Source organism: Pogoniulus pusillus, chromosome 4 (genome assembly GCF_015220805.1).
Source record: "Pogoniulus pusillus isolate bPogPus1 chromosome 4, bPogPus1.pri, whole genome shotgun sequence".
NCBI lineage: Eukaryota > Metazoa > Chordata > Aves > Piciformes > Lybiidae > Pogoniulus > Pogoniulus pusillus.
The window spans coordinates 25,189,045-25,211,823 of record NC_087267.1 but is presented as its reverse complement, the minus strand read 5'-3'; the positions used below and the strand labels follow the sequence as shown (position 1 = coordinate 25,211,823).

General features: G+C 42.1%; 1 protein-coding gene across 3 annotated transcripts in view; it reads right to left on the bottom strand.

The window, feature by feature from the left end:
• PLXNB2 (plexin B2) overlaps window positions 1-22,779 on the bottom strand; it is a 273,275-nt gene that overhangs the window by 239,250 nt on the left and 11,246 nt on the right. The window contains exon 1 of one of the 3 annotated variants that reach the window (XM_064142403.1): window positions 19,251-19,397. The exons of the other annotated variants lie outside the window; for them this stretch is intronic. The gene's annotated coding sequence lies outside the window, so the exon portion shown is untranslated. Of the gene's footprint in view, window positions 1-19,250; window positions 19,398-22,779 lie in introns of those variants that run through there. 3 annotated transcript variants of the gene reach the window in all.

Below are 22,779 nucleotides of genomic sequence, written 5' to 3'. Positions count from 1 at the left end.
AAGAAAAGACTGGATGAGGCACTTAGTGCCATGGTCTAGCTGACTGGCTAGGGCATAGGTTGGACTGGATGATCTTGGAGGTCTCTTCCAACCTGGTTGATTCTATGATTCTATGATGATAACTGAACACTGGTACGCACTGCTCAGAAAAGTTACAGATGCTCTATTCTTGGGGATATTAAAAATCTGTCTAGACATGGTCCTGATCAACTGGTTTTAGAAGGCCCTACTTGAGCAGGAGGGTTGGACGAGTTGACCTCTAGAGGTCCCCTCCAATCTCAAGCATTCTGTGATTATTTGTGATTCTGTCATCTCAGAAAACAAACCCCACCTCAGTCTCTCTCCTAATGTTATCATTAATGGTGGTTAGCGCAAGTCAATATCTAGACTAGGTTTACCATACACAGTAAGATCTCATCTGGAAAGTGGAAAAAACAGCAGTGCACTTTGCTAGTTGGGTAAGTCTGTGCAAATCCAAGAGGACTAGGGCAGTAACTTTCAAACTGTGGTCAGATAATGGGTGCCATGAAGACACAGGGGCCAGCAAATCAACAATCAGCTTACCACAGCAATACCTGGCCAGTCAACTGTTTCAACCATGCAACAACTCAACAGAGAAGTGATAGCTAACAACATGCGCTGGTTCAAAAAGCTTGGAGTCTCACGGGATAGGAAGGTGACCAGGTTAAAAAAGAGCCTACATCTTCTGCAGCGCTGTAGCATATGCCCAGGGTTACAAAAACAAACTGCCCAGCACAAGATATATGGTGGTCATTCTTTTTTTTTTTCTCCCTGAAACTTAATCTTTTCTGTTCCTCTAAAGAGCTATTTTACCTAGAAGAGTTTTAAAAGCAAAAAAATGCATTGCCTTTAAATATGTTATGAGAAAAGTGAATAGTACAGATGTCCTTACTCAGCATTCACCCTCTGTATCCATTCCTGTTAAAGAAAGTTAACTGCAACATCTAAAGATCTCCTTTTACCGCTTCTACAGAAAAACACCATTGCTTTGTCAGCTTGACAAGCCTGTGTACAGCTTGATTTGGCAAAAGAGCTAAATTGCCATAGGGGCACTCAAAGGTAAGGACGTTGTCAAAACGTACAGGAATATGTATTATAGGTTATAGAATCAGCTTCCAAACACACCACAAAAAAAAAAACCAAAACACTTGATGTTTGCCAGAGCATGTTGGAGGTAATCATTACAGGAGGTGCTAGCTGACTCTTCCTTGCAGGAAGCTGGGCTGCTGAGCCTTGGCCTGCAGCCAGCCACATCCTGTCACTATCCGCCACCAAAGCCAAGGGCATCAACACTAAATGCTGAACTTGGTCCACCAGAACAAGAAGCTTTGCCTGTGTTGAAAAAGCAAGATATGTTAGATTAGACTCATCACCCATTTTCCTGCCACTTCTAGCCATTTTTCTCCATCAGCTTCACATTTACAGCTTGCTTTTGCCTAAAGGCAGAGTAATCATCTGCCCTGAGCAGAAATGAAAGCCGTGAAAGCTATAAACTTCCTAAACATTCTTCCTGCCAACACCTGTCATTTGCTTCTACATTTCCTATTTCCTCTGTTTTCATTTAAGGTATTATATGACTCAGATGAGACCCAAACAGCTTCAAAAGAATTCCTGTGTTTGACTGCCTCAGCATTATTAAAAGTAACTGAGCCATTGATCATCATCAGAAGATGTAGTCTCAGGAGAAAGATGCCATTTGTAAACAAATGATCCTGTAAACACAAACACTCCACCAAACATGGATAACAGGTGTGCTGGAATGTTTTGGTAAAAGAACTAGATAACAGGCAGTGAAATGAAAACAATTGATGTCAACTTCTCTCACAGTCTCGCTGAGAACTCTGGGAAGAAGAAAGACTTTTTCTCCATTTTGTTTTCTCACTCTTGCTTTTGCCTTAGACCTGGTCACATCTCATTAACCCTGCTCCCACTAACCTTGCTCCCTAACCTCTTGGCTGCACCTCTTTTCTTCCTGAGAACTGGGGTAAGGTTGAGAGGGCCGGGGGGAGGTGTTGGGGTGGTTTGAGAGCCCCTCCTGGGGACTCAGGTTTCTGGGAGGGGAGTTGTGCTTTTGTATTGTTTATCCTTTGTATATTTCTGTATATAATTGTATATAACTGTATATAGTGTAAATAGCTGCTTGTATATTCTGCTAGCTGTAAATAAATTGCTTCATCTATATTCCCAGAGGCCGTCTGAGTTAGCTGGGGCAAATACAAAGTGTGGGAGGGGCGGGGTAACCCCCAAACCATCACATTTTTTAATTGGCGCCCAACGTGGGGCTAGAGATTTTTGAGTGATTGGAAATTAGCTCTGGGAATTAAGATGAAGCTAATCAAGCAGCTATTGTACTTGGTGGGGATTGCTGTGTGGCTTGTTTTCTGGGTTTTTGTGTACAATTGGATCAAAGATCAAATTGGTTATTTCTTGCTTCATGTAGTTTTTAAGAAGGCTAAAGTTAAGCTTTCAAACATGTTCTGGAGCTGGGGTGATTTTATTCTTGGTTATGCTGGTTTTAGTGTCACTGAGAATATTACTAGTGATATTACAAGAGTTTTTGTCAATAATGTTACAATCAATCGAGAGTCTGCTTTATCTACTGCTCTCATGAGGGTCATCCAGCCCCAAACTGAAATGCCAAATCCCTGCAAGGATTTCTACTCAAAACAGAGCATGGCAGGGTTGCTGGGCATTATACTGGCTCTTGTAGTTTTAAATTTCATATTAATTTTGGCATTATTGGTGAAAAATTCAAAACCAGCTTCTGTAAGAACTAGGAAAAATTCTGTGTCTCAGAAGCAGTCTCTTTCACAGCAAAACAAGGGAACACAGTTGTCAGCTTCCCCCTTGCCAGCCTCTGCCCCTCCTTCTCCAAGTGCTGGGAACACAGCCAATGTTCCCACCACTAACATAAACAATGATAACAAAAACAACAACAATCCACAGAGTTCGGCAGGAGCCTCAGGAGGACAGGCAGGTACCCAAAATCAGAATGTCCCTAGCAAAAATGATAACACCTCAGGGTTGGCAGGCATCCCAGGAGGACAGGCAAATAATCCCACTAATAATAATACTACCAATGCTAGTAATGCTAGCCCAGTCAGTCCAAATCCTAATGACACCAGCTCAGCCAATTCGAACCCCCAGCCAGCAGACCAGAATAAAAATCCTCCTGTTAAAAGCAAGGCAGATCTGAACTCACAAGCTTCAGGTCAGACACCCAATGATTCAAATGCTCCAGGTCAGACTCCTAAAGATTCAAATCCTCCAGCAGACACATCCAAGTCTGTTGCTGCTCAGGCCCTTCTGGCACCTGCTAAGGCAAAAGCTAAGACAAAGAGTGGTTCGCAGGAGGATGTAAGAGACGGGACCTCTAGTGATCAGCAAGGAGACGAGGAGGAGGAGATAGTTAGTCTGCGAGACCTTGTAGATGTGCTGAGACAACAATACTCAAGTGAGAGGAGTGCTGTGAGGTTAGCTGCCAAGAAAGAGGATGGTTCCAATGAGTTTAGGAATGCTATGAGGAAGGTTCTGTTAGGCCCAGTACCACCAGATCAACAACAGGAAGAGGAGCTGGAAGATGACATCCAAGGCTCCAAGGATCCACTCAGAGAGGTCAGGGAAGTTAGGAAGGAATACACAAGGGAATCAGGTGAGCCAATCTTAAGCTGGCTAGTGAGATGCCGTGGCATTGGTGCTAATGCTCTGCAGGTAGGAGACAAGTCTGCCAAGCAGCTGGGACCACTCACTAAGGAGAGTGGAGTGGACAAACACTTGGCAAGTCCTCTTGGTAGGGTTAGCTTGTGGACACGCCTTTTGTTGGCTGTGGCTATGAGATATCCTTCCCGAGATGATTTGCCATGGGCTGCCAAGAAGTGGAACACCGTTGAGCAGGGAATTAAGCTTCTGAAGGAGTTTGCTGTGAAGGAAGTGCTTTATGGAGATCATGGTACTCATGAGCCTGACGATATTCCTTTGGGAACAGGTCTCATGAAGAAGCTGATTAAGCTTGCTCCTTCATCCTATGCTAACATCTTGGCCAGTAAATTCCTAGCAAGGAGTGATAATGGAAGGTCTTTCACTGTTGGTGAATTCACTGACCAGCTCAGGCAGATTGAGGACAGCTTGTCACATTCTGGCCTAATCTCTGCCATACAAACTATGACCACAGAGATTAAAGATACCATGAAAGAACTGAAGGAGGACCTTAAAACCTCAATTTCCAATCTGGTAAGGGATACCATTCCTGCATCATCGGAATGGGTGCATGTTTCTGCAGTCAGGAACAGACGCCCACCTCCTGCAAGGCAATTCCAGCCTAGGAGGAGACAAATTCTGCCCAGACAGCAGCAATCACGTGCGTCACTGTGGATACTTCTGCGTGACACATACGGGGAGAACATGAACAAATGGGATGGTAAACCTACTTCAGCTCTTTCAAAGAGAGTCAGGGATCTGCAGAGTGGCAGAAACAGAGGCAATAATGCCAGGAAAGTAGCTGTCACTTCTTCAGCTCCCGAGAGCAACTGCAATTGTTCCAACAGTTGCAGTTCCTCTCACAACAACACCAATCATTGTGTACACCCTACATGCCATGTTCAGCATTAGGGGTGCCCTGCCTCCAGCCAGGAGGAGGAAAGGGATAGTGGAGAGAACCGAATCTATTGGAATGTATTCATTAGGTGGCCTGGCAGTTCAAGAGTTCGGAAATACAGGGCTTTAGTTGACACAGGTGCTCAGTGTACTTTATTGCCATCTAATTGTAAAGGGACAGAGTCCATTTCTATCTTTGGAATCACTGGTGGATCTCAAGAGTTAACTAAGGTACAGGCTGAGATCAGTTTAACTGGTAAAGAGTGGAAGACACATACTATTGTAACTGGTCCTGATGCGCCTTGCATTTTGGGAATTGACTTTTTGAGACAAGGTTGTTTCAAAGATCCTAAGGGTCATAAATGGGCTTTTGGAATAGCATCTGTAGAGATTGAGGATGATAAATTGAAATTGTCTATTAGACCTGAACTTTCTGATGAATCTGCAGTTATGGGACATCATGACATAGAGGATCTGGAAGTGCCAATTGCAACTCAAACTGTTCATCATAGGCAGTACAGAACTAACCGTGACTCTTTGTTGCCCATTCATCAGCTGATTCATCAATTGGAGAGTCAGGCTGTCATCGAGAAAGCTCATTCACCTTTCAACAGTCCCATCTGGCCTGTGCATAAACCTACGGGCGACTGGAGACTGACAGTTGACTTTCGTGCCCTCAACGAGGTGACGCCACCCATGAGTGCAGCTGTGCCGGACATGCTGGAACTCCAGTACGAGCTGGAATCGAAGGAGGCTAAATGGTATACAACCATAGACATTGCTAATGCTTTCTTCTCTATCCCCATAGCAAAGGAGTGCAGGCTTCAGTTTGCATTCACCTGGAGAGGAATCCAGTACCAGTTCAATCGTTTGCCTCAGGGGTGGAAACACAGCTCAACCATCTGTCATTCAGTTATCCACAATGCACTGGAGAAAGGTAAAGCTCCAGAGCACATCCAGTACATCGACGACATCATTGTGTGGGGCCAAACTGCTGAGGAAGTCTTCGAGAAAGGTAACAAAATCATTGACATTCTGTTGCAAGCAGGTTTTGCCATTAAGAGAGACAAGGTCAAAGGACCTGCCAGAGAAATTCAGTTTCTGGGATTGCGGTGGCAGGATGGTCGCCGTTACATTCCTCAGGATGTGATCAACAAAGTCTCTACCATGGCAGTTCCCACCAGTAAGAAGGACACACTTTCTTTCCTTGGTGTGGTGGGATTTTGGAGACTACACATTCCTGGTTTCAGTCAAATTGTCAAACCTCTGCATGATGTGACTCGTAAGACAAACAATTTCGAGTGGGGACCTGAACAACAAGCAGCCTTTGATCAAATCAAACGAGAAGTAGTCCATGCAGTGGGCTTGGGACCTGTGAGATCTGGTCCAGACATTAAAAACATTCTGTACACGGCTGCCAGTGACAATGGTCCAACTTGGAGCCTTTGGCAGAGAGCTCCAAATGAGACACGTGGTCGTCCACTTGGTTTCTGGGGACGTTGCTACAGAGGTTCAGAGACCAATTACACTGCAACTGAGAAAGAGATTCTAGCAGCCTATGAGGGAGTGAAAGCAGCTTCTGAAGTGACTGGAACTGAGTCACAATTGCTTTTAGCTCCTAGACTGCCAGTTCTAAACTGGATGTTCAAGGGCAAAGGTTCATCACCACATCATGCCACAGATGCAACCTGGTCTAAATGGATGGCTTTGATAACCCAGCGAGCGCGAATGGGTAATCTTGACCGACCTGGTCTGGTGGAGGTGATCACCAACTGGCCGGAAGGCACAGACTGTTCCAAACCTCCGGAGGAGAAAATAACTCGTGCTGAGGAAGCTCCTCCCTATGGTGATCTCTCTGATCAGGAAAAGAACTATGCTTTGTTCACAGACGGTTCCTGTCGTCTTGTTGGGAACAAGCAAATATGGAAGTCAGCAGTTTGGAGTCCAACCAGGAGAGTTACCGAAACGAAAGATGGAGAGGGTGAATCCAGTCAGTTCGCTGAGGTAAAAGCTGTTCAACTTGCTCTTGATGTGGCTGAACGTGAGAATTGGCCTATCCTTTGCCTCTACACCGACTCGTGGATGGTAGCCAATGCTCTATGGGGTTGGCTGAAGGACTGGAAGAAGAATGGTTGGCAGAGGAAAGGAAAGCCTATTCGGTGTGCTGATCTATGGCAGGACATTGATGCACGGCTGGAGAGAACCCCAGTGAAGGTGCGGCACGTAGACGCACACATGCCTAAGAGCAGAGCCACTGAGGAACATCAACACAACCAGAAGGCAGACCAAGCTGCTAAGATTGCTCAAGTTGATACCAACTCTGAACTTGACATTGACCTTGATTGGAAACACCGAGGTGAACTGTTCTTAGCTCGGTGGGCCCATGACTCATCTGGACATCAAGGCAGAGATGGAACATACCAATGGGCTCACGATAGGTCAATTGACTTGTCCATGGACGCTATCACCCAAGTCATCTATGACTGTGACATTTGTGCTGCTATTAAGCAGGCTAAGCGAATCAAGCCCTTATGGTATGGTGAGAGATGGTCAAAGTACAAGTATGGTGAAGCCTGGCAGATTGACTACATCACTTTACCTCGATCTCGTTCTGGCAAGCAGTATGTGCTAACGATGGTAGAAGCCAGCACTGGATGGTTGGAAACCTATCCAGTTCCACATGCTACTGCACGTAACACCATTGTTGGTTTGGAGAGACAGATCTTGTGGAGACATGGAACTCCAGAGAGAATCAAGTCAGACAATGGTACTCATTTCAAGAACAATCTTGTAAAAAACTGGGCCAAAGAGCATGGTATTGAATGGATCTATCACATACCCTACTATGCACCAGCTTCAGGGAAGATTGAGCGTTACAATGGTTTGTTGAAAACCACCCTCAAAGCCATGGGGGGTGGAACTCTGAAAAACTGGGACAAACATTTAGCACAAGCTACCTGGTTGGTAAATAGTAGAAGTTCAGTAAACAGAGCAGGACCTGCACAATCAGATTTGGTCCAAACAGTAGACGGTGATAAAGTTCCTGTTGTACGTGAGAAGAATCTGTTAGGGAAAACTGTTTGGGTATTTTCTCCTTCGGGCGAAGGGAAACCTGTCCGAGGGGTGGTCTCTGCTGAAGGTCCTGGTCATACATACTGGGTAATGCAGGAGAATGGTGAAATCCAGTGTATTCCACAGAGAAATTTAACCTTAGCTGAGAGAGTTTAAATTCAAGCTGTTAGGAGTTTTCTGTTCTAGGTAACATCGGCACCCAACATTGAGAGAATCTACGATAGAATCTACAGTACGTGAGCACGAATCCAACATCACCTGGGAGACCCTGTTCTGAGCTTTTGAATCACCTACATCTGATTGAAGTGTGAACTGAACTTGTATATATTGTTTTAGTGTAAATATTGGTTTAGATTAGATTGGATAATTCTCAGTGATACTCTGAGCGAAGTAGACAAGGGGTGGATTGTGCTAGTTTGAAGCAAGCTGGAATGTTTTGGTAAAAGAACTAGATAACAGGCAGTGAAATGAAAACAATTGATGTCAACTTCTCTCACAGTCTCGCTGAGAACTCTGGGAAGAAGAAAGACTTTTTCTCCATTTTGTTTTCTCACTCTTGCTTTTGCCTTAGACCTGGTCACATCTCATTAACCCTGCTCCTACTAACCTTGCTCCCTAACCTCTTGGCTGCACCTCTCTTCTTCCTGAGAACTGGGGTAAGGTTGAGAGGGCCGGGGGGAGGTGTTGGGGTGGTTTGAGAGCCCCTCCTGGGGACTCAGGTTTCTGGGAGGGGAGTTGTGCTTTTGTATTGTTTATCCTTTGTATATTTCTGTATATAATTGTATATAACTGTATATAGTGTAAATAGCTGCTTGTATATTCTGCTAGCTGTAAATAAATTGCTTCATCTATATTCCCAGAGGCCGTCTGAGTTAGCTGGGGCAAATACAAAGTGTGGGAGGGGTGGGGTAACCCCCAAACCATCACAACAGGGAAACAAGTCTGTGGGCAGGTGGTCTCCCCCAGCAGATCATCTCAAGGATAACAAAGAGAGTCATACCTTTACAGGAAACCCAGCTAACAAGAATAAACTCTTCCAAGGATAAGCTGAGGGGGAGAAGTCCTTTTATTTTGCTATCGTCAAGTCTCTAAAGGCAATTTCATGCTGCTGTCTAAGGAGATGAGCAAGCAAGTTTGTTCATTCCTAGTACAACCAATTCCCTGCACTCAGAGAAGTGTTTCTTTCTGGCTAAGTTTATAGCTAAGTTTCCATACCCAGCCTTACATGCAGCATTCCATGACTGCCCCAAGTGCGAAGGTTGGAGAAGCAAATGAATGACTGCATAGTAACACCTGTGAAAAATCAAACTATTTTCCTTCCCTTACCTCCAGCTAACTACAAACAGGATCAACTTGTCTGTGATACGAAACTTGCTTCTACAGAAACAAATTAATGAGGAACAACATCATGGATTAGAGGACAGAGTGAAAGATGCTATATAAAGGTTCATTGCAGCAACTAATTTTTCAAAAGTAGCACAGAAAATATCCATAAAAATAGGTAGGAAGACTTTTTAAAATACATTCCTTCATATGGAAGACCAGTGTTTCATATTGGAAAACTTAAAGGACAACTCCTTGCAAACATTTAACTTGAATATGGGGCAGGCTCAACAGCTGTTGCTTCTGGGGTGGAGTGGCTATTGTGCAATTCTGGTTAATGGAAGGGAAAAGATGCCAAAATCTGCACCAGATGCCCCGCAATCCCCTGCCAGGAGTATGTTTAACACATTTGGTTTAATGCCACACAGATCATATGGAAGCCACCAAGAATCTACAGTGCTCTGTCAGACAGAAAGTAGGTATCTAATAAAGAACAGCCGCAGCAGACTTGACATGGCTAAGGTCCTTCTGGTTGGCAGCCAGAATCCTCAGTACCTAGAAATAAGAACTAGGTAACACAGTGTCCCTGAATCAGCTGGGGCAAGAGCCTGCTACTCTGAGAAAACCCTCTTTTAAAACCACCATTGTGCAGGAAAAAGAAAAAAGAAATAACCTTACATCATATGACCCAAAATAAGTCTGTTAGCCATCAAAAAGCCCAGCTGAGCTGATGCCTTACAGTAAAATTCAGCTTGCTTAAGTTCATACAGAGTACGATTATTGGCAGCTTACTTGTTTTGGAGGCTAAGGGTGTTTGTTCATCAGTGTGTAAAGGTGCTGAAGGAAAGAAATGGCAGCACTGCCAAGTGGCTCTTCAAAAGAAATGCTGTAGCAGTCGGCAAATCCAGGGCTCATCTAAACTCAAACAGCTTCTCTAGGCAGTCTACAGTTTCCTTTGAAGTACATAACTATAAGCACATATGGTCCTGGAGCACATCCATACGCATTCACCAGAAGGGAATGAGAGTGGGTGGAATACATAAGACTACACCTAAGAAAGGGAGGAAGAAGGGAAAATAAAACTCCTGGTATAAACAAACAGCTGCTATTTCTAGCCATTCTGGTTGAACTCTCCCACCATCCACTGCGCGAGATGCCTTGATCAACTTCAAGAGACAACAGGCTAAACAAAAGTGAAAGAACACGTACTTTTATAACTCAGTTATGACTACTTACAACCATATTGTAAAGCTATTCAATGCTTAACACACCAAGTATGGTCAGCAAATGCATTTGCTCAGTGTGTACCCAATGCAGCTTGATATTCTCCTTGTAGCTTGCACATGGACATTCAAGCAATAAAAACAATAAATAAGCTAGGTCTGTATTAGACCCTGTCCACAATAGCAAGCAAATAAGAATAATTATTGACGGAGACTTGGTTGATCTTAGAAAAGATCAACAGAAAAGGGCTTTTTCATAATTACCTAACCTACCCATGCTCAGTGGGTTCATTACCTAAGCCAGCAGGAACTTCAGCCACTCCAAATGAAATTAATAACCTTTAAGGAATGACCCATCACTCACAGCCTTTTCAAAGCATTTTAGAACAAAAGTAAAGAAGATGTATCTGTCTATCTGGAAACAGTCTGTACCGTACTTCACTGCTTAAAACAAAACACCTTCCTTCCTCACTTTAGCAGGCAGCAGTCCCTGAAGACCAAGCCTCCCCCTCATTACACATTACTCACTCTCTAATATATTCTCAGGAGTAAATTAACCTTACATACTAATAATAAACAAAAACAAGCTTCTCAAGAACAAAATATCCCATCTGCTGGCCTATCAGTTCCTCACAGGGCAGCAGCTTCCACACCATTAGGGTATCTCTCTTCCCTTTATCCACCCACGCCTAGGAGTACCACGTGCCCCATACTGGGAGCTTCCTTGTTGGATTCAGCACAGCTACCCACGAAGTTTGCAGAAAAGAGTCAGCCCTTACATCTCTCCATCCCATCTATTCATCTCTCTGCAAAACAGAGATCACTGATGCAGAAAGTATTGCACTTCAAATTTGGGTGTCCTATAAAATGGCTGTGGAGTTAACCTGCACATCAAGCAAGAGGCTTTAGCCTGACTTTGTAATCTGGTATATGGAGAACAAGATAAACTAATTTAATGAACGCTGACTCCATTTTGCACCAGAAAGGACCCAAACAGACACAATAAGTTACAATATATTTCTTAAACAAATGCTGTTTATCTGTTTTGAAATGGCAAACATGAAATATTTGGGTCTGTATGGTAAAATTCTAGATGAGGGCCAAATTGAGCAAATTCAAATAAGCACCCTGACTTAAAATTGTGTTGAAAACCATTAACATAAGTACAGCACTGGTATTTACAAGCACTGTAATATATTGCTATCTTCAGTATCACAGACCAAGAGGACAAGAAAAATCAAGAGGAGGATAAACAAGGTTGGCTGGGAATTGATTGCTGCCTTTGAAATTTTAGTGGAACAGTTGGAGAAAGAAGCTGACTGTAGCCAAACTGAAAAAATCACTATGTGTAACTAGATTACTCATCTACTGTTAAGCCAAATTAAACTGTCCTTCCTATAGGCAAGGCTAAAGATTTCAGAAAAGCCATAAATAGTAACTCAGGGAAGTTCAAAACAAAACCACTGCAACACCAAAATGAATTTTGTACCTAATGGGCAGGAAAACAAAGCACAAATAAAACTTCATGTTACTTGACAATAAATTCTACATAGCATACAAGACATGATCAACTCAAGAAGCTCATGAGCTACACTGAAGAGCTCACCTTATCACATCCTGGCTGCAGCTTGCTTTCCTGGCTCTGCAGATCTCCCTTTCAAGCTGTTACATAGTAGCAGAGGCAGAAAAAAGTAAATCAAAGATTTTCAGCAACCAAGGCCCTTACTGCAGCCAATATTGGGAAGTGTTTAACTAAGCGATGCTCCTTAACTATTTTTGTTATTAGGTATCGAACTCACCTACAGGAAACAGAGTGAGCATGCAGGCACTGGCCTTTAAGCAAAGCATTGCAATGAGTACTTTTGTCCAATCTGTTTTCCAGGAGTGATCACACCTTGGACAGAAGACTATTTCTAACAATTTATTTTTCATGTCTGGATGAAGCAATATAAATTCTACACAATTTAATCTCTTTGCAAATAGACTTAGTTGTTATAGCTTATATACATAAGCTCAACAATAAGGTTAAAATACCCAGAATACTTTAAATATGAGAAATGTGTTTGCTGGCTTTAGTTCAAGACAAGTAGAAGCAATTGGCTAAGATGCTGCAGATGGGAACTGTGGCGACTGCAGCAAGACCTGCCAAGGGGTTACACTGGACTCCACACAATTGCCTACAGAAGAGCAACTGCTCTAAGCAGGATACAAAAATTGGCTAACAAGAAAATAATCTTTAATTGCCACTGAAGCTCCTCCAAAGGGCCAAGACGCACCTGCACACCCAACAGCTCACCTTGGCTCCTTCCATCAGCACTACCCTTAAATTAGAAGGATGCTGGGGTGAAAACCCTCAAGGATCATTTTGCCCATCACGTTTCCGCAGCATGGTTGTTTCATTTGGCTTTTAAGCAGCAGTTCAGTAAACAGGCTGCAATTTACCTCTTCACCTTCACCCTCAAATTTGTTTGGATAAACAGGCTCTCCTTTGTTCCAGGCTGCTACTACATTTACACATTGTACTGTAAATCAGCTGGTACAAAGCAAGGCAGGCCCTTAAATGAAGACACTACCATTTCTGTTCACAACAAAAATTAAACAAGTGAGAAGCACAGAGCACCATTTATAACCCCAATCTGGAAACAACTGGTTTTCAAAAGGTGAGAGGTTTTAAAAGTTCACTAAACAAATGTACCCAGTTCAGAGCCTATAGAGTCAGCTCACAAACAAGTGCAATGTCGTATAAACTGCCAAAGCAGTGCTGTTTCTGAAGAGAAGTTTAGAATAGTTTAAAAGCTTGCTTTCTTGCTGTTTCAAGGGCCCAAGAGTTACTGACAAGTGATTTAGCTTTTATTGAGTATACAAATGGAGAGAAATTGCTCACAGAGGAAGGGAATGAACTATTCACCATGTCTACTATAGACCTAAAAAGCATCCAGGAGTTGTAGGATAAACATCAGGAAAAAGTTCACAGTAATAATACTGGAGCAGAGGAACAGACAGTTATGAAGTCTTTCCCATCACAGTCTGTAGAAGATGTCCAGCAAGCATCTGTAATGAATGGCTTAACCACAGCTGATCCTGACTTATGACAGAGGATGGACTGTGTATGTGGCCTCCTCAGATCTCTCTCCAAACCTGCTGTCCATTATTTCACATGTTCTTTTAAATAAAATGAGTTTGCTGAGACTTTGCCCATGAGTTGACAGCTCAGTACAGCCCATCAGAAGAGATCAAAAGTAAGGATTAATTTGTCAGGTGTCCAGGTTTTCTGGAAAATTACCATCTCAGTCCATAACTACATAAGTATTAAGAGTAAGGAAAAAAATAATAAAATTTGCACTCCCTGATCTCAAGGCCAGGAATAAATTGCACCTGATGTCTACAATCCAGAAATGAGGATACAATGCTGTGGAGAAGCTTTGTCTCCACATACAGAGAATGTCATTTATTGCTGCAGAGAGCAACTTAATCCCAAGTCTCAAACCTAAGTTATATATTTTTATTCCTTCAATTAATTTAAGGGGAAGGGGAGTGGAAACATGAATTTGGACTTAAAAGCTCTTTGCCCTGATTATAAGAGATGTTAAAATACATCTCCATTTATTTTACAAAGAAATACCACACTTCAGTAGTCCCAGATCAAAAAAAAAAAAAAAAATTTAAAAAAAAAAAAAATGAGGAGAGAGAGGCAATGCCCTCTCCTGACATTTCAGAAGTCAGGCCCTTACTGTCCATGTAATTCCAACACAATCTGATGGTCCAGCTTTACCCTCAACAGTGAAAGTGAGTTACAAGTTCCCACTCACTCTGGTCCTTTCAGAGCATGATAAAAGGAAGACTGACCTCTGCTTTGCCACCAACTCCAACAAGACTGCTTCTTTCCTCAGGCACTCACTGAGCATAAGAGCCATGACTATGACCACCAGAGCTGTTGCTCCCTTGGCCACAAATAAAAGAAGAAAAACTGATATAATCATAAGTAAATCAACTTCCCCCTGAGACCCTTGAAGCAGATGGCTCCCGTCAGCATGAGGGCTGTCCTGTCCTCTGCCAAGAAAGAAGGCAAAGAGACACTGCCAACTGCCATGCCTGCTAGGAGAACCAGGCAGGAGAACCATGAAGAAAACCTTCTTCCAAGCACCTCATGCATCCCTGCTAAGGCAGCACAGCCAACTAGCATAATGCCTCCCACAATCCGCTTTCAACCACCAACAACCACATTCACCTCATCCCCCCCATCCTGTGCCCTGCCCCATTCTTCCAGTCTGCCTCTTGCTAAATGATCCACATTTTATCACACCTCCCTCCACCTTCAAACACATCAGTAGCTGGTCAATCAGCACTGGCTTGCTTCCCTTGCCACCAAGCAGCACTTAAATGATGACCAGCATTTTGCCCTCCCTCCTACCTCTCCTGAACTGCCCTTCCTTCTCCCAGCAGTGTTTCATATCGACACTTTGGTTTCACCCCTTTCACCTGAAGATGCCACAAAACATGGAGAGAACACCTCACTAGACAAGCGATGCTCTCACCTGAAGCTGAATCTGTTTCTGTCCTGAGATAACACAGCCTGTATGAAAATAATGTTCAAGGGAGTGAAAAGAAGCCAACTACTCACAAGCATGTCAGGAGCTGGAAACCCTGTAATTTGTGCTAGGATGAGAAATTACAGCCCATCTGTCCTAGCTGGAGTACAAAGGAATTCAGAGTGACTTGTTCTCGCCCTTCCTCACCTCCTCTGGCCCCCTGCTTAGCCAAATAACTAAAGCAAATACATATAACTATCTCCCTAACTTGTTGACATAATCTGCCACTTTGCCACTGCTGCTGCCCCTGTGAGGGCCCAGGAACTGAGCTTGGGAAACCATAGGCAACCTGAAATCATCTCCTGAAATCTGGTGTAATGCAAGTTTTTCTCAGTTCAGTCTGAACTTGCATGGATAGGCTATGAGTGCTCCACCACCAAAATTTACTTCCTTGCTTGGAGATAATGCTATTGAAACATTTGTAAAAACAAATCCATACACTTTAATATTAAGCCCTTGCACTAAGTGCCACTGCCAGATTAAAGGGACTGTAGTTTAGAATGTCAATACCCCTCCTCAGATCATTACCAATGAAAGAATCTATTCTCTGACTTAGGTACATGACATTTGCCTGTCCTATATTTTTGCTCCACATACACAACACTTAATGAGGCCCATCTGGCATTTTACTAAGCACTGCTCCAAAGGCAGCAGTGGTAGAGGTTGGAGGAACCTACAGAACACCTGTGTATCACCTACTCAACCAAGGGCTGGGACAACACATACCCATGGCTGTCCCAAACCCATGGCAAATGACATCCGGGAGGCAGACATCCCACAGAGAGGGAACATGCTGCCATCCTGGTGTCAGCAACACTCCATTATTGTACCACTGAAGCAGCACTCACTTGCAGACATTGACTGCTCACCACCAGCACAGAATGGGAAAGGAAACAAGATTTTATGATGACAAGCAATTCACCTGGTCACTTCCCATTTTATTAATTTCTTATTCTGTCAAGCATGGGTAAGTTTGACCAAAAGGTTCTTAGCAGGAAGATCATATTCAGTCCTGATCAAAGAAATATGTGCTTGAAAGCTCTCATCTAGTACTGCTGGAGTGCACACACACACACAAAAAGGAGCTGTAAGAGGCTTTTCTATTTTACATGTATTTGACTATAGGGTGACTAAAAAAACCCAAAAAACAAAACCCAGAAATCATTTAACTAAAAAAATCTCAAAATCAAAACAAATAAACATCCCCCAACAGTATACCTCTACACAAAGGCATAACTCAGTGCCTTAAATAAAGGCAGGCAAGAAGAAAGGAAGGCTGCCCCTGGAAGTGCTGCAAAATGGAACTACCAGTGGACAGGACAACAGGGACCTGGTCACTGTGATGTCACCATCTCGGCCTCTGCCAAACAAGTTCCTTCAACTACTCTGGGTCTTGGTTTCCACATCTGCAGAGTCGAGATAATAACAGGTCTTTACATCACAGGGGTGTTACAAAGATCAATCAGTTAATGTCTGAAAAGCGCTTTGAAGATCTAGCAGGTGGTGAGTATTATTATGCAAATAACATGACTTAAGAAAATCACAAGTGCTGGATTGATACTAATCCCTTTGATATTTAAAAAGACACCATTTTTTCATATTTTAAAGCAGTGAGAGTTTATATTATAGCTTTGCATAGCCTCTGCAACAACAATTTTTAACCTTTTCTTTTCATATGACCCAATACATAAACTCCTTTGCAGACATCTTCACAAAATCCAATCTCAACTCAAAGTTAGGAGTAGTGGAAGAAATTATGCACGCTGATGAAATGGATAACTAGATCCTGCACAGGAATATTTCTCAGAGGATAGAATGTCGCAGGCCTAACTCACTGTAGCAAACATTGCAGAGCAAAGTTTTAGTTGGTTTTTTTTTTTTCAGAAGCACACTAATTTCACACATAGAGGCATTTGTAAACCAATATTGCTTTCACCTAATTATGGCATTTTAGATGATGGGAAGAGTGAAGAAGGATAGACATGATTTACTCACTTCTTTCAAGATTGTATATCTGAATCGCAACAAACAAATGTTGGGTTTCTTTTTTAAATTGAAGAAATAATCCAATGTCTAATTACCTTGTTTGGTGGTTAACATAAGTTAACAAAAGAGCTGAGGTGTAATCAGAACAAAGCACATGAGGTGAGCAGAAACATCTAAAACAAAGAGAGCACCAGCATGATGCTGCCTCTCTTGTTTCCTGCCTCACCTTTGCCAGACCTCTCTGTGAAAGCAAAACATCCCACCCAGGACCTGAAATCTCCTGGTGCTTCCAGGACTTCTACTGCCACATTCCCTTTCTGTGAGGAAACCTGTTTCTTGTTTCCTGCACCATAAGATGTAGTGCAAACCACCTGGTGTGTTCGGTCTAGGAGTCTGTACAACATTACTGGAGTTAAAAGTGGATTAATATTAAGTCCCTCTGGAATGCAGGCCTGAAATTGATATTAATGACATAAGATCAGATATTACTATTCTGTACAGCCGGTCCCTCAAGCTGTGCTGTAGCATCAAATCAAATCTTTTCTCAAGTCAATGTATAAAATACAAATAGAGGATGGCAGGTAGTATTGACATGGGAGGACAGAGAAGGAGCATTTTAAAGCTTTAGAAGCTCTTACATTTGCAGCTATAGGCACCTGCACTTCTTTTCCTACCATATCTGCAACAGCAGATATATTAATAGCTACTACATACAGTAATAGGTTCTAAGATGTACACTTAGTTCTTGGGGCTTTTTTAATCTCCCAGTCAATATTAGAAGTATTTTGGTACACTTGAGGAGGCAGGAATGATTTTGCACTCCAGGAACAGCAAGGCATTTGCATTGCTGCCTAGGAACGCCAGCAGAGGATTTCCTTCACATGCCACTGCTCATGATTGATGTGGTGATACTTTAACTGGACCCAGTTGTGAAGATTTTCTTGTATAAATACTCTGTGTAATTTTAATGTGCTTCTTAGCTGAAGTTATGCGATTAATGTACAGTACATATCCAAGCCACCATCTGAGAGTCAATCAGGACCATATGAGGGTCAGCCACGAAGAAACCTTTGAGGGTTTCTGAGCACAAATATTTTCAGACGCATGATTTCTACTCCTTGATCTGCTGGACCTGAGGAATAAATCCATAGTTTTGATCCTGGGCAAAGAAGTATAGTCCCATCCTTCAATTTGCTCTTCTGTAAAATGGCAGGGTACTGGTTTTTAGCTTGTTTGCTCCTAACAAAACATGACATTTACCCCAAAGAAGTAAAATAACAACAGCTGCATAGAATTGGAAGTTAAATGGAAATAATATTTACAAAAACATAGAGAAATACAAAATGTAATTAAAGGAAAAGAATGTATACAATCCAGCAAAGGCCCAGTCTCCCCTGAACCAGACCCAAGACAGGCTGTGTCATGTTGTGCAGCAAAATTTCTCTCCTGCCAGCTAGGTCTACCTCCCACACAGCAAACCCAAAGTTAAGAGCACAGATCAAGAAGCAAGTGAGAAGAGAAAGTGCAAAGACAGCGCTGCCCAGAAGGTTGGCTTCTTATAAAGGCAATCCACAGGATAAGGAATGGGATAGCAAATTATGATATCCTGTACCTTCCCCCGGTAATCCCTATCACCTTGGAGGAGTTTTCTTCTCTATGGACAACTACTCTCTAACCTACAACAGGTAGTCACCTCCTCTCCTGAAAAAGATGTAATTATAGACTACTCCATTGAAGAACAACACCTAAATAGGAGGTTGAGGCAGTGACATGCTTCTTCCCTGTTCAGAATCCCTCTTTCTTTCTAATTCAAAGGAGAAAGTGGATCTCTCTCAAGAGTATTCCACTGCCCACAGGTGGATTGAGGTTTGGTATACTCCAACCTTCAGTTAATTCACCTTTTCTGAACGTTTCAAGTTTGCACAACTGCTCGCTTGAAGAAAGCAAAATTTTTGTAATCAGTTATTTGGTTTGAGGTACATGGACCCATCTTACTTAAGTCAGTCATAGATACTTATTGCTAAAATTACAAACCAGAAAAATATTGCAAAACATGTGGTGCAGCCTCATCACACCAAAGAGATAAAACCCAGCTTAGTTATCACCTAGGCTTTTTTTTAATCTCTCACTTCAAACAGAAAAATCATATGAAACAGCTGCAAGGACTGCTCACATTATTAGACAGACTTGCAGCACTCAGCAATCTGCTGCTAGGTTTCTCCAGATGAAAGGATGAAAAAATAAATGTACTGTCCTCACTATACTTAACACATACAGAGTCTGGTGAGAAAAAAAATCCCAAAAAACAAACCCTCACCATGCTATTGTAACTACAATAGAGAAGTTGGTAAGACATTGCCTTCTGTCTGACCACACAGCAGCAGAAAAGCCATTCAAACAGCCACTCAAAGAACAAGAAATATATAAACATCTGTATTCCTACCTGGTTTTCTGTTCTTTGCACAAGGTAAGGAAGGAAGATACAGTCTCTCTCACTGACTACTGCCACCTTTTCTTCCCCAGAAGATGGACAAAGTGGGAACTGAAGAGAAGGTTACTCTCATGATTTGTACTTCAGCCACAAAGCTTCCTGACTGCTGATCTCTTGGCTTTAGTATGATCTGCATCACACTTGTAATTGTATTTACCTGTATGGCTTTAACCTCATTAAGGATTCACAGGTAAAAAGCAGATGCTAAATCAAATCTCATAAAACAGTGTTTGCTTCATGGGGACAAAGCTAAGCAAAAGGCTACCTTAATTCCTAATCTCTCTTAGGCTTGTAAATAGGATATGCATAATTTCATCCAGGAAAAAGAAGTCAGTTGAGGTAAGGTTTATTTAAACCAAAGAGCAAAAGAAGTTACTGTGTGGCTTGCAATGTTTGATCTTGTGCTTTATTGAAGCACAACTACTTAAAAAGATATTATTCTATGAATACATCATTTTTACCTTGTAGCTTTTAGATATATATTACTAAAATACATTCACTCATATTTTACTGTTTCCTCTTCCTTCAGGTAAACATAGGAGCTTAGCATTAAATCTGTATTTATGGGGGGATCCCTAGAATATCCCTTGTGTATTCTAGGGATCGCAAGCACAGATAAACTGGGACCTTGCAGCTGGGTTTGCAGCTCTCTATTTGGCACAGGAACAACAGGAATATTCCAGAAGACAGATAGATTGCATTCTTTCAGGTGTTTTCAGTTAAAAATTTACTTTTGGTAGATTTCAAAACCTTCACTTGGGAAACACAAAGTAAAAGTTTTTACATGACAGAGCATACTTTCCTTTAAAACCAGATCAATTTTACTATACAAGATATTATACATCTTATATATAATACTACATATACAAAACAAAGATCCTATATCTGAAAAATAGTGAGCACTCTGTGCATACAGCTACTTGCATGAACTGACTAGAAATGCGCAAAGGAGAACTACTATGGGTTATGACAATACTTTGAGGTACGCCAAGGGAGTAAAATCGCTGATGAAGGGTCTTCCTTTTGGGATGGAGGAGCTCCAGCTTTTTACTTGTGCTGCCACACATGACAGTTTCAAACTGAAGTTTTGTTTGTGCTCACAGCCTCATAAGATTATAACTCAATTGCTGATTTTGTCTCCTGCAAACCTCATACACTTGGGACCTGCCATCTCTCATTTGCAGGAGATCACATAAAGATTATTCCTCTTTACAGCCACACCATTCTCTTGTAGCTGAGTCTCAGGGTCAATAACCGTGGCCTTAGGTCTAGTTTTCACTAATAACAAATTTTCCTATTGCTCAAATGGCAAAGGCAGTTCAATACCATGGCTGGAGCTAAACTAAGTGTTAACTGTTTCTTTGTCGACATTTGGAAGTCACGTTTTCTAACAGATTTGTCTCCATGAATAAAGACACTGTGATGGCATCTGGATATTGAAGGTGTTTCTGTAGCACCCTGTTGCTGCTGTACACCTGCTATTCCAGCATTGAAACTTATGCTTTCCAAATCAAACATGCAAACATCATGGCAGCACCTGTAAGTCCTTCTCATGTTCCTCCAAGAGCCTAATAGGTAAGAATCCTTATATTTATGTAAAATCTGCATGAAAGGTGAATTTTTTTATGTGAAGAAAATTATCTACACTTTTTTACTGCATCCTTGTTATTTTCTCTGCTGCCATCAATAAAACACCTTTGCATTCAATATATCTCCACTGTTCATGTTTTAAAGCCTCACATTTTAGGTTTTCCTAATGATCTGCACAGTGGCTCCATACATTAAAACACAATTTAGGCATATCAATCTCATTCTCTTTCTTTATTCACTATTTAAAGACCTAGGAACCTTGCAGCAGGAGGGAAGGTACGTAACTAACTTCTTAACTGCTCTGTTTACTTTGCATACCTTGTGGGCAAAAGTTGGCAAGAAAGGATTCAAAGCTGTTTGCTTTTAAATTATCACCCCGTCTGCAGGACTCAAGAGCAAAGCCATATAAAATAAGCTAAGAGGGAAAAGGAAGTGACTATGTGAATGGATAACACTCCAGAGTGAGCTACCAGTGCAGGCTAGGTCATTAGCTAAGAAATCCAAGGTACTGAGAAAGCTCCTGCACAAAGTGCATACAGACATATTTAGAGCACCCACAGAGAATAAAGCAAAAAGTCTTCAATGCAAGAAGTCTGTATCCAGTTTAAAGTCACCTCATATTATTACCAACGGAAGTGAAGCTACGCAGGGGGCACATCTACTATTGAAAGACAAGCTCAACACCCTAACTTAGTTTGTAAAAGCCTCCTCTTCTCTGATTAATGGGGCCACCCAGAAGGGGATGGACAGGGAAAGAGCTACCGATGCAGGCAGGGTTTGATAACACAAAGAATTGGCCTTCCAGCTTCTCAATCCAACATTGCAAAGCAATATGTGTTTGGAGGGTCATACTATGCAACACATCAGAGATTCAGGGAAGCATTAATCTTTTTTTCAAAGCTATATAGCAACTTATAATGAAATATAAGGCCAGGTCATCTCTCCTGTCCAGTTCACAGCAACACAAGAAAGCATTTCTGCTGTCACTGGCTAGTGACGGCAGAAAGAGCAGAGCTGCCACCAAAGACTTCATATCATTGAATGACAGTCTGTGCAAGCGGATAGCCCACTTGGAACAAAAATGCTCCCACCTGTGCCAAGTCATCTCATGAGTACAGAGTGCCTAATGTGAAAAGTGCTTTGTAAAAGGTTTTGCTCAAGTCAGGAAATCTGGGAAAGCAGGACTGCTTTTGCTTAGGGACTTCTGCAGAGAAAACATACTAGAGAATTAGCAGATCGCCACCCTTCCCGGTCAAGATGGAATGCTACAGTACCCATTTGCCCTACTTACGACCAAAGTGCCACTAAATTGTATTTTTCAACTACAGATTCCTCAAAATTCCCCCTAAAGAGGCAATGTCAAAATAAATAATAATAAAAGCAATTAACAGAGAAATTACTCTACATGATAAAGGCAGAAACAAAACCAGAATGTATAAAGTCCCCAGTCAAGACACCTATAGGACCCCACTGTGAACAGTGAATTGTATAGGTGGCACTCTGGGTGCTACACCTACCATCAAAGCACCCCAGACTTCTAGTATTCAAGTAGATACATTTGTTTCATTTACTAAGGCCACTGAACTATTAGCAAGGTGTATGAGCCCCTCAGTTTGCAACAGAACACAGCAGCAAACTATGTGGCCATGCAAAATTACTGTATACAAAATGTACAAGCGAAAAAGGAAGTCTGGGAGAGGGAGGAAAGGAAGTATATATCCTTCTTTTCCCAACAAGCTGAGTAATAACACACAGAGATTTTCCAACGTTCCCTGATTCAAAAGCTCCTAACTTCCAAGGCTGCTAAACCCTTTTCTGATATCAGAGTTCCCCTTCAAGTGCAATTCAAGTAGATTAATTATGCCATAGACAACAGAAAACACAGTCTGCC